Source organism: Triturus cristatus, chromosome 1_2 (genome assembly GCF_964204655.1).
Source record: "Triturus cristatus chromosome 1_2, aTriCri1.1, whole genome shotgun sequence".
Taxonomy (NCBI): domain Eukaryota; kingdom Metazoa; phylum Chordata; class Amphibia; order Caudata; family Salamandridae; genus Triturus; species Triturus cristatus.
This window is the reverse complement of record NC_140580.1, coordinates 1,136,059,231-1,136,071,417: the sequence shown is the minus strand read 5'-3', so window position 1 is coordinate 1,136,071,417 and position 12,187 is coordinate 1,136,059,231. Positions and strand designations below refer to the sequence as shown.

At 47.6% G+C, this 12,187-nt stretch overlaps 1 protein-coding gene across 3 annotated transcripts in view; it reads right to left on the bottom strand.

Moving 5' to 3' along the window:
- Positions 1 to 12,187, bottom strand: part of LOC146868828 (uncharacterized) — a 225,722-nt gene that overhangs the window by 45,608 nt on the left and 167,927 nt on the right. The gene's annotated exons all lie outside the window — the stretch shown is intronic.

The following is a 12,187-nucleotide window of genomic DNA, read 5'->3' as shown; positions in this document are numbered from 1 at the left end:
ACCTGTTTTCCTAGCTCCACCTGATTATTATCGAAATGTTCATTTAGTACACAAAAGAGAGCGTAGAGATCTCCCAGTTGTCGATTATACTGAGACGGCATGGGACAAGTATGTAGATTTCAATAAAGGTATCTTTCCCTATATAGGTACAATATCAAATAGTAAGCTGATACGTAGACTAACCAAGACTCTTGAAGCTGTAGTAAACGAGACTATAGCCGCCCTAGGCAATCTGACAGAGGAACAATCAGTGATGAGAATTGTTGTTCTCCAGAATCGTCTTGTCCTTGACGTCATCCTGGCCGATAGGGGCGGAGCTTGCAGGGTCATCGGATCCAGCTGCTGCATATTCATACCAGAAAATTCGCCATCTGTATATAAAGCTATAACACGCCTTCATAAGATTGTGAGCCAGATACACGAAAATCCAGGCACTTGGACGTGGTCCGGGTGGTTTTGGAGTGTGATATCAGCCTGGGGATGGAGAGTTCTATCCTTCCTGGGTATTGGCCTTCTTATGCTCTTCAGTTGTTGTTTATGCCTGCAATGTGGACCAGCGATTTGTGGTCTGTGTGCCACATCGTGCATTCCATATCAAGGTTCTCGTTCAAGATCCCGGAAGAAGAAAGAAGAACAAATGATGCTATATGAACAGATCAATGGATTGATGAAGATTGATATCTCGTGAAGGGCAAGAAGGGGACAAGGAGGGAATGTGGAAATATGGATTTTTCTGGTCAGTTATGTCCCCTATCTTGGACCCCAACGGTTCTATGTGCATGTCACAAGTACATGTATGTTCTCTCCAGTTCCAGTTTCCAAAACGCAATCATATGTGCGTCCACCGTCAATATGTTCTCTGTCAGATCCGCCATCAATGGGCTGGATACTCGATTCTTAAGTATGAAAGGCCACCGACTTTATATGGCTAAGTTACTCTATTTTTACAGTTCAGGCAAGTAGGCCCGATTCTGTCCTCAAAGCCTTCCCTGCTCTCTGTCTCTGACAGCTTCAGCTTGAGCTCGCATCTGTATCCATGAACTTTGTCCTACCCCCTGTGCAGCTAACGGTGCCTGCCTCGGCCAGTTTTCGCCTGCCTGCCAAGAAGCTGTATTTCACCTTCGAATTATCTATTTTGCTCCTCAGCCGATGCATTCCTGTCCAGTGATTTAGGTAAACATTTCCTTTAGCTCACAAGCAAAGGACTCGGCCTTTCACTTCTCCTGCAAGTAATTCATAGCCCTGTTGCCATGGAAAGTTTTCTGCCCCTCGCATCTCATATAGACACTTAGACGCTTGTACACGCACACAGACAGTATAGAATAGATTCTGTCCGAGAGTCTCTTCTTGTCGATAACATAGTTCTCTAAACATAGGATGTTAGATATGATTTGGGATTAGGTTGACTTGACCCCCCAGACTTCTCGTCTCCACATGTAGAGCTAAATGTCAAGTCCCCTTCACCCCCTAGTTGCACGGCAATCACACGTCATGCTGCTGCGCGCGCATCTATGTTAAGTATTATCTTATAGATCCACCTATGTATTACATCATAGCCAATCATGTTCCTTTTTTCTCATTATTACACCCATTTTCGGCTACGCACACTAAACGTCAATGTCCTTATCAATTGTTACGCCTACTGTATCCACTTCATTGTGATGTATGTATTATAAAAGTTACTGCTCGTCAATAAAGTATTGTACTTCACTTCCTGAACCCTCGTGGTGACGGAACCTGAAGGCCGCCACTCGAGTCGGCCATTTTGGATGGAATAAAGCCCATTTAGAAACCCTCTTATACCACGGATTCTGCCTCTTGTTATTCTGAGCTATTTTACTTTATTTTAAAGATTCCGTATGAAATTCAGTTTAGGTAAAAAGAATATTTACCACAGCAGGACAAGACATCACACCATGAAGAGGCAGGATTTGGTGCCAATTCCTTCTGCAGGAGGGTGTCAGTCTTCAGGCAGCAGCTCTTCTATGTCCTTTTCCTTCTCTTGCCTGTCGAATCTGATATTCAGATCTTGGGGAGCGGGCACCTAAATACTGAATTTAGGGGCATTGCAGGGTGGAGAAAAGTAGTAGCCAATGGGCTACCTGCCTTTAGGGTGTCTACACTCTCTAGTGACTACTTCCAGTGGGAATGTTCACTATCCTAGCCATGATAGATTATTTCTCCACCATCCCAAGATGGTGGAATTTCAGGAGAGGGGTTCACCTCACTTGCCCCACCCTAGGACTGGTGTAGGCTGAGTGGGGACCCTCCTCCTAATCTAACTATTTTTCCTGCCTGGAGCAGGACAAGGGACTAAAGGCTCCTGGGTTGGATTTCAAAGGCAGCATTGCCTTTAAAATTATCAGCCCAGTAAGGCCACCCTGTCCTAAGAAGGTGTGAAGCACCTCTGCCCAGAGCAGGCTTTGTCTCTGTCCTCTGAGAGCGCTGGCTCTCACCCCATGAGGTCGGAAACATGTCTGGTGGTGGCAAACTGGCGAAAACAACTAGTGCTTGGTAGGTTTTCAGGGGATCCTCCGAAAGGGTCTCCTCTAAAAGGGTCTGCTGTGTGAATGTATTAATAAATCCACCATTGGCATCAGCGAGGACTTAATAATGCAAGATGTTTGGTATCAAACACCTTAAAAATCAGGGAAGCCATCATGGAGCAAGGAAACTCGTGTTTACAAGTATCCAGCCCATTTACTCTTTATGGCATCATTGTGCACTTGGAATATCTCAGAATACATTTGACATTGTAGGGGTACATCTGCTCATGCTGATATGCCCACACATAGGATATGGTGCACCCTGCCTCAGGGCTAAAGGCTGTAATAGGGGTTGAATTACCTATACTTTATGCAGTGTATGGGAGGCATGGCACGCAAGGCCGTGTGCCATGTTGACTCTTCTGATTTCCCCGCACCTAGACAAGCAGCCTGCAATAGCAATATGCGTAGTCTTGGTGAGGGGTCTCTGGGGTGGCACAATACATGCTGCAGGACCAGAGAGCCCTCTTCAGTATCCATGCCCTAGGTACCAGGAGTACCATTTACTAGGGACTTACAGAGGTAGTTGAAGTTGTGCTAATTGTTGTACAGTGCTTAGGAAAGAGATCTGGCACTGAGAGCCTGGTTAGCAGGGACCCAGTGCACTAACAGTTCAAATTCACATCAGGTATCAGCAAACATGGAGGGTAATCATGTCAAAAGAGGCCCTTTCCTACAAGGTTTTATAGAATTTGGAGGGGAAGCGATCAGGCCATGGTGAATTCATCGGCTGCAAGTGAGCTATGGCTAAAAAAACCTCCTCAATAAGAATGGTCTTGTCTAAAGTGTCAGTGTCATGAGTTGAGAGTGGAGTAGGCGGGCAGTCGGTGAGGTAGTCTGACAGATCTGAAAGAGCCCCTGATGAGGCTGTGTAGAGAGTGCCATAAAAGATGTGGAACGCTGATGCGATCTGTAGGTCTGTGCACTCCTCTGTGGATGGGGTAGGGCAGATCAGTTGGACAGATTCAGAGTGGATCTTAGCCCATAAATGACGTGCAAGCAGTTGGTCGCATCTTTGCTGCCTCGCTTGATGAGTAAGTGCATTCTCTCTAACTCTCTCCAGACCCGAGGGGCTCTGGAATGTTTGTGTGTGGCCTCAAGTACTAGGACTTTCTGCTCGAGAATCTTTTGTTTCTCTTTACAGCTACAATTTTCGGACGCTGATTTGGCAATAAATTGCCCCTGCAATACCAGTTTCAAAGTCTTCCAAAGGGAAGCCAATGATACCTGGTCATGGTCATTGATTTGGAGATAATCCTGAGTGTTAGGGTGATTGGTCCGTCAGATATCACTCAAGTTGGAGTTTGCCAGCCACCAGAGCCCCTGCTCAGAGAAGGCCCCTGTTTGATCTGAGTGTTGACTGGAGTGGTCCCGGTCATTGTCCATCACAAGGTTAAAGTCTCCCTCTATCACTATGGCGGCATCAGGGGTACGAAGTACCAGGGAAAGGGAACCGATGAGAAACGTTTTTGTTGTTCATTTGGTTCATGTATGTTTTCAAGGGTAAAATGAAAGGTACAAAGACGGATTCAGTATGCAAGGAGCTCTCCCTTGATTTCGGTTATCTTAGTCACTATACCTCCTTGAAAGCCCCTGGAGAAAAGAATAGCTACCCCCTTCCACATTTAGAAGAGTTGGAGAACCATGGGTCCGATTCACAGAACTAATCTGAGACAAAATCCTAAACTTACTACTTTTGGTATTCACAGAAGGCATTTAGTAGTAGTAAAGTTAGGATTTTGTCCTAATTCTGTCTTAAGTCGGTCTTAAGTCGGTCTTCAGTCTGTCTTAAGTTTGTCTTAAGTCAAACTTAAGACAAAATCCTAACTTTACTACTACTAAATGCCTTCTGTGAATATCAAAAGTAGTAAGTTTAGGATGTTGTCTCAGATTAGTTCTGTGAATCGGACCCCATATTTGGTGAGGTAAACAGTGTGAATGCATGCGATGGGTGTTTTTGGGCAGTAAGCATTAGACAGGTGTCGAAGCCTGAGCGTTCTAGAAGGAACAACATTTCCTTCCATTTAGTGGGGTTGTTAAGGCCTCTGACATTTAGGTTGGTTATTTTAAGTTTCAGGACAGTCAGTCAAGGGGAAGCAAAGAATGGGCAAGTCAAAAGTTGGGGAGGGGTAGATGCACTATATAGACCCTTCAAAGGGAGCCTAACCAGAACCAATGCCATATCTTGTGTACGGCGCGTTCTAGTTGTCAGGGGCTCTGGCTACATAACATGCGGGAAGGGCAGACGCGCAGCGGACGAGCGCAGCGGGCGCGCCGCCGGCGTTCCAAAGACGAGCCAGTTTGCGCCCGTCCGTGCCAGTACGTCGCCTCTTGCCAGGAATGCTGGCCGGGGTTTGCCTGGGCTGTACAGCTATTCCATGGAAGAATTATTGGCGGTTAATCCCACTGTTAAGTTGTGTAGCACATCTCCACCAAATTCTTTGGAAGGACCATTTGGCTGTGTATGTTGTAGATATGTCTCTCTCACTTTACCACCCTCTATAACTCCTTCCATTGTTCAGCCTAAGCGATAGCTGAAAATTCTCCAGCTAAATGTGCGATCGTTGGTTAAACACCACTTAGAAATCCATGACTTAGTCATGGAGGAATCCCCAGATGTATTCTTCTTGACTGAGAGCTGGCTTAATGAGGACACGGTGGCTGAACCGAATCTTGCATTACCCGCTGGGTATTCTATCTGCATGCTTAATAGAGAATCTAGGGGTGGTGGTATAGCGGTGATTTTTAAATCATGTTACTCATGTCTTTTTGTGAAAGAAGTTATTGAGGGCTGCGAGTGTGCTCGCTTTAGCATCACCGTGAGTACACATCTGACCCTATCTGGCCTGCTGGTCTATCGTCCACCAGGGCCTGCCTCTGAGTTTAAAACTGCTCTGCTGGAGGCAGTCTGCACGATCGCTATGGGCGCTGCCAATTTTAGTATTTTGGGTGATTTCAATCTGCACTTTGATTTATTGCAAGACAACGAGATCTGTAGCTTGCTTGCGGACCTGGCTGCTTACCAACTTAACCAACTGGTCCCCGGCCCCACCCATTCTGCTGGCCATTTGCTGGACTCTATTTTCTCTAATGTTATGTCTGCAACTGTGGAGACCCCTAAACCCATGGGTTGGACTGACCATTCGCTGGTAACAATGTTTCTTTCGACCTTAGAACCCCTTAACAAAGCTACTCAATTGCCCGTTTTCAAACGCTCGTGGCGTAAATTGAGGTTGGAGGATTTTCATGCATTTCTGGGCATGAATTCTCTGGGACCACTTAATGTTGCTGAAATGGGCTATAGTTTGTTTTGTGATTGGATCACCCATGGGCTTGACTCTCTTATTCCGGCTAAGTGGTCTAGGGGCCGTACCTCTGATGCTAGTCCCTGGTATATTGATTCATTGACCACCTTAAAAAAGGCCTGTAAAAGATCAGAACATGAGTGGAGAAAGGACTATGATCCCAGAAAAAAAGCATGTTATCTGGCTCAGATTAAACAATATCACAGAACTATCTGCAAGGTTCGAGCGGCCTACTTTGCCAATGAAATCAAGCTCAGCCCTAATCCAGCTAAATGTATTTTTAAGAACCTTAGGGCTAGAAAAAGCTCGGCATTCGCTATTTCTTCTGATCGGCAGTGTGAAGACGTGGCCACTTTCTTTGTTGAGAAAGTCCGCACCATCTACCGGTCCTTCCCACAAGTGATCTGTCCTTCTCCTACCGCTCTTCCTAGATCCCTGCCATGACCTTCTTTAACAGCCATCCCTAGTATCTCACAGGATGAGTTCATTCGGTTGAGCCATAAAGTTAAATCTGGCTCTCCGGCCGACCCTTTAAAGCCGGTTCAGTTTAGGGAGTCATTCTCTCTTTTTTTGACCCCGTTATGCCAGATTGTCAATTTTTCCTTCTCTTCAGCTACTGTTCCTGTGTTGTGGAAGCAGGCATGGGTATCCCCCATTCTCAAAAAACCATTACTTAACCCAGCTAAGCTCGAACATTTTCGGCCTATATCTCTCCTCCCTTGGGTGGCTAAGATTGCAGAGGCACATGTTAATAACATACTCACAAACTTTTTGAGTACCAATAACATCTTGGATCCTTCTCAGAATGGCTTCCGCCCGGGCCATAGTACGGAAACTGCTCTTTTGGCCATGACTGAACATCTGCGGACCATTCTTGATTCCGGTCAGACGGCGGCATCGATCCTGCTGGATCTTAGTGCCGCCTTTGATACGGTCTCGCATGGCATTCTGTTACAGCAGTTGGTGGAGGTGGGTGTGGCTGGCCTGGCTTTGGAATGGTTTAGATCTTTTCTAACCAATAGATCTTTCCGAGTGTCAGCCCCCCCTTTTCTTTCACAGGCTCATTCCATCGATCAGGGGGTGCCCCAGGGCTCGGCGCTTAGTCCGTCACTGTTCAATCTGTATGTCCAGCCTCTTGCAGTGGTCGCCAGGCAGTGGGACCTCACCATGGTCTCCTATGCGGATGATACGCAGTTGGTGGTGGCCCTGGCAGAAGTTTCACACTGAACGCCTCTAGGTTTAGAGGCGGTCTAGCAGCCATTGCAGATTGTATGACCACTAATCGCTTACAGCTGAACGCTAGCAAAACTGAGGTTTTGTTAGTAGGGAAGAACTCAAGCCTCTGGAGTGAGCGATGGTGGCCGAGTGTCCTGGGTAGTACTACTAATCCCAAGGCAGTGGTTAAGAACTTGGGGGTCTGGATGTATTCCTCCCTAAATTTTCAAGACCATACCAAAAAAGTTGCCGGCACATGCTTTGGACTCCTATGGAGTCTTAAGCCTCTTTTGAAGTTTTTCGATCCACCAACACGCCAGTTGATTGTCCAGTCAGCTATTTTATCTCGACTGGACTATGCTAGTTCTCTTTTATTAGGGGCAAATCAAGCTGAAATAACTTGGCTGCAGCGTGTTTAAAATGCCGCAGCTAGAGCCTTGTTAGGGCTCCCGCGGCTATGCTCCTCTGCCGGTACCATTCGAAGACTTCATTGGCTTCTCATGGCGGAGCGCATTCAATTTAAGACGCTGTGTCTTTCTTTTAAGATTCTGAAGCTGGCTACTCCAATCCTACTTGGTAACCTGCTTATCTCTTATGTTCCCCCCCGTCAGCTGCGCGCCTTGGGGCAGCATCTGGTTATTGTCCCCCGCGTAAAACGCCTTCGCGCTGGGGGATGGTTTTTTCGCTGCTTGGCAGCTAAGTTATGGAACTCCCTGCCTGTCCAGGTTTGTAGGATGAACTGCTTGTTCGCCTTTAGGAAAGCGATTAAAACATTTCTTTTCCCCCCAATTTAGTCTCCTTGATCATCCTTCTATTTCTGATGTTCCTCTGCTTTAGTGTTTGGCTCCGCTCTCTGATGCTGCAGCGCCGGGACGCCCCTTTGCTGGGGCAGCTGTGCACTATACAAATCCGAATAACATAACATCTCCAGGCCCATCAAACAACATAGAGTGAAGGAATAAAAACCCCATAAACAAATTTCAGTAAAAAAACAGCAACATCAAAACAATAATTTGGAACAGTCCATCTTCAATGGTAGTATGCATATCCGTAGGCCATGGGTGAAGAGACAAGGATCCGATCTAGTACGGGTTGGTTGACTCCTCGCCACCCAAGGCCGCATGTGATTTGAAAGTTGCACTGATATGGCAGGTTAGCAAATGGTGAGCAGTTATAATGCGGTTTCATCAGGCATTGGTGCCGCCCGTGCCAGATGTTAGTTTATCCAGGGCTGCTCTATGTTCTTGAGCTCGTTCCTCTGGGCCAGTGCAGGTGAGAGTGCTGTTTATGTTTCCCTATCTTCTGTCAAGACAAAGTTCGAGGTGGTGATACACAGGTGGAGCGGGGGAACCAGCATTGGCAGGGACTGTAGTGTCAGCAGGCAGGCTGAGGATACGACGAGCGTCCTTCAGTGATCTAAGTTGGTGGAGCTGTCCATCCCAGCAGAGGATCAGATGGAATAGGTGCCATCAGCCATACGAGAGAGTCACTGGGTTGATCTCCCTTCGATTTTGGAGGGTAAGGAGGGATATGTCTTGAAAGAGGCCAATTGTGTGTCCTCTGAAATTGATGGGCTGCTTGGTTTTGGATGATCTCAGAATGTCTTCTTTTATCTGCACGACATAGACAAAAAACGTGCCTAACAAAAATGAATGTGTCCTCATGTAACGCAACTTATGCTATTGTAAACCCCTCTGATACCCGATACCTTTGGGTCACGTTCGCGCTATATAAGACTCAATTAAAAAAAAAAAAAAAAGAACACATGCTCCAATGTCCGAGGACTTCGCAGTAGAACCCCCCAGATGCCCAACCTGATGGACTCTATCAAGGCTCAGTTCAGTGTTGTCCTTCCAGCCCAGGATGGAGCCTGGGTGTGTCCACTAATCTCAAAAACTCTGCGCACCCATTGGGACCCCTCCGAGTCAGATTCTGTTGATGCAGGATCTGTTTTCAAGGTCTTGTGTTTGTGCTCTGAGGTCATCATGTTGTTCATGGAGGCGGATGAGATCTTGTTGTAACATTTCCACCTCTTCTCGCCCTCGAGGTTTCATTCTCTTCCAAGGTAAAAACACGATCTCCTATTGAAGATAAGTCTTGTCGCAGATCTCGCATGTCTTGTGAGAGGTCTTTTTTGAGGGCTTGACGGTCTGCGTTCAGCGAGTAAAAAAGGGAGGCGAGAAACCACTGAGTCACTGGGGCCAAATCAGAGTAAGGACCCCTCTCTGGCTCATAGTGAATGAGGGATTGAGAGCCAGCTGCTAAATCTTTGCTCTAAGTTGGCGTAGAACAGGTGAGCATTTCCCAAACAGACTGTTCCTGCTTGCTCTTGGAGGTTGCCATCTTGAAGGAAGAGGGAGGAGTAGGAGTCTATGCAGGACTCTGTGTTTGCTCGTACATGGCCTCTTGAGAAATGTCTACGTATGTTGAGGTGTGTTAGTGGAGTCAGTGAGGGCCCACCAAAGATGTGTTGCTTTTGACTGGCTGGTGTAGCATTAAATGTGTACTCGTATCAGGAAGAGGTCCGTATTTAATGTGGGGTGGGGGGATAAGCGTTGGGATCAGAACCAGGGAATAACGTGGCTTTTAGCAGGCTCGGAGTTGGCTACCGAGCGATGTCACCGTTTTGTGGCACCCTGAGCCTCAGGACTCGCTAGCATATATCAAACCATGCAGCAGAGCCTTCAGGGCATCTCCACTGGCTCGACGATGGTCGTCTGTGCCGCTTGGCTTGCTGCACTGTTCTACTGTGGCAGGGTGCCGTGAGGAACAGACCTAAGGAGTTGCAAGTAGCCCATGCCTGCCACCGGCCCCTGCCCTGCCGAGGCCTCCTGCCTTTACCTGCTGCGAATCGAGGAGGTTCCCTCGCCTAAGTTGAAGGGACTACAGTCTGAAGGCAGCAGGGGATAGTCCTGCCAAGATGGGTGAATGCGCTGGGCGATGCGGGTCGTTGGAGGTCCCCTGAGTGCGGTGCCAAAGGGCTCACTCGGCTCAAGGCACTCTCAGGAGGAAGCAGAGGGGGCAGCAGAGGGGGCAGCTGGCAGCGGGCGGTCCTGGCGACAAATGTGGGGCCTGAGCAGCGCCTGAGGATCCAGAAGCCAAGTGGGCCCTGGTTACGTAGATGAGAGCACAGGGACGCTCATATCAGGCTAAGGCAAGGAAGTCATGCCGGCCACACGCCTATGTCCTACAGGGTTCTTCAGGAGTGCAGCCGGCCCCAATGCAGGCCCCATAGGTGCCAAGAGGGCTGGGCCGTCACATCAAGGCTCCTCAGTACCCTCAATTCACCAGGTTCCGTGACTAGGGCCCGAGGACCATATCAACCTGCCTAGGTGTGGAGAGCGGCAGTCGGGGGGGTCAGTGTACCAGGAGAAACAAGCATCCACCCCCCGTTAACCCTCATCGGCTACCACAGGACTGCGGCAAGGTGGGCCCAGGGAATGGGCCATCAATATTACAGGGAAGGCCGCCAGAAGCGCCGATCCAAAGGCACCACCAGCACCGGTCTCTGCTGCTGCTGCTGCTTTGTGGTCCACAATTGGGACGGCATTCAAATTCGGCTGTCAAGCAAGGCTGGCTGAACGCTGGGGAATGATGAGCTGTCTCTGGCACTCCCTTCTTGGGTGGATGGAGCCGATAGCTGTGGGACCCAGGGATATAGGCCTATGCAACTTCCATCTTAAGATCCACCTGGCCCAGCCCCAAGCTTGAAGCAGAGGTCGGCTGTGTGGCTAGCGGGTCGTTTTGGCCCCCAAAATCTTCATGACTCCCATTTGCGGCATGTGCTCACTGTTTCTCGAGATGGTACCAGCTCGGAAGCTGGCTAAGAACCCCTCAGGGTGCTGATAATGCAGACTGTGGCAGCGGGGAAACTGGAGTCATGTCCTACTCCACCGCCATCTTTGCCACGGCCTCCCGTTCTCACTTTAAATACAGAAAAGAGTAGGTTTCACAAAACCAAACTCAAACTCTTTGGGCATATTTTATTTGAAAAAGTACAAGCATTGTCATCCACTTGTCCCTCTCAGGATGTAACCATCCTGCGATCCTTCTTAGGCAAGGCCAGCTATTGCTTCAGATATGTTGGTGACTTTGCCAATGTGAGTGCCCCATTGAGAGATTTGACAAGGAAGAATATTCCCTTCCAGTGGTCCTCTGAATGTGCCACTCAGTTTCAAGAAAATCAAACACACAGCTGAACATGCACTATACTGGCCGATTTTGATCCAAAGTTACATACTGAGACCATAGTAGACGCAAGCCCGGTGGGGTTGGGCGTGATCCTTGCCAAACACAACGGAAATCCACATGCTCAGAGACACTTGTAGCCTACGCCAGCAGAAGTTTATCTCAGACTGAAAGTACCTAATCTCAGCCAGGAAAAAAGAGCCTGGCTGTAGTGTGAGCTGTGAACATTTTCATGTGTTTATGTACGGAAATGACCACCAAGAAAGAAAGAAACTGAAAACGTGGCTTTCTAATCAGATTTAACAGTCTGCTTCTACTGGGCAGCTAATTGGAGGAGCAGCAAGCCAGAATACTCCTTGAAGTGACTGTGCTGGAGCGGGTAGTACAAAACTTTGTATACCCCCCATTCTGCATGTTTATATTAATTCGAATAATCAATTAATTGTAATATTAATTTGTTTGAAGTGATAACTCACCAACTATATTAACAAGAGAATTACACGTGGGAATTGCACTTTGCATGGCTATATTAATTGTGAATTAACTTGTGTACGCATATTAATAGTGGAAAACTAGAATATTGTATGTTATATGTTGCTTTAAGTGATGTATTTGTGATTTGTGCTTTATTCAGTGAGTATAAACCGCTCTGAGTGTTGCTTCTGCTAGATAAATACACACACATATGGGTATTAGTAAGGGGAAAACATTTTATTAGTCTTTTCCATCTTTTAATTAGGTTTTGTGTTTCTTTTGCTTAAGTTGACCATTTCGGCCTATACAAGATGGCTGAACGAGAGGTTAAACGTGACTGCCCTGACAACACGAGGTTCTGGGTGAAGTGCGCATACGTCACCGCCAGCAACAGTGGCCTGGACCTGACCCCGGGAGAACATGTACCCTCCAAGGTCATTCCGGGAACCCATCCAAGAC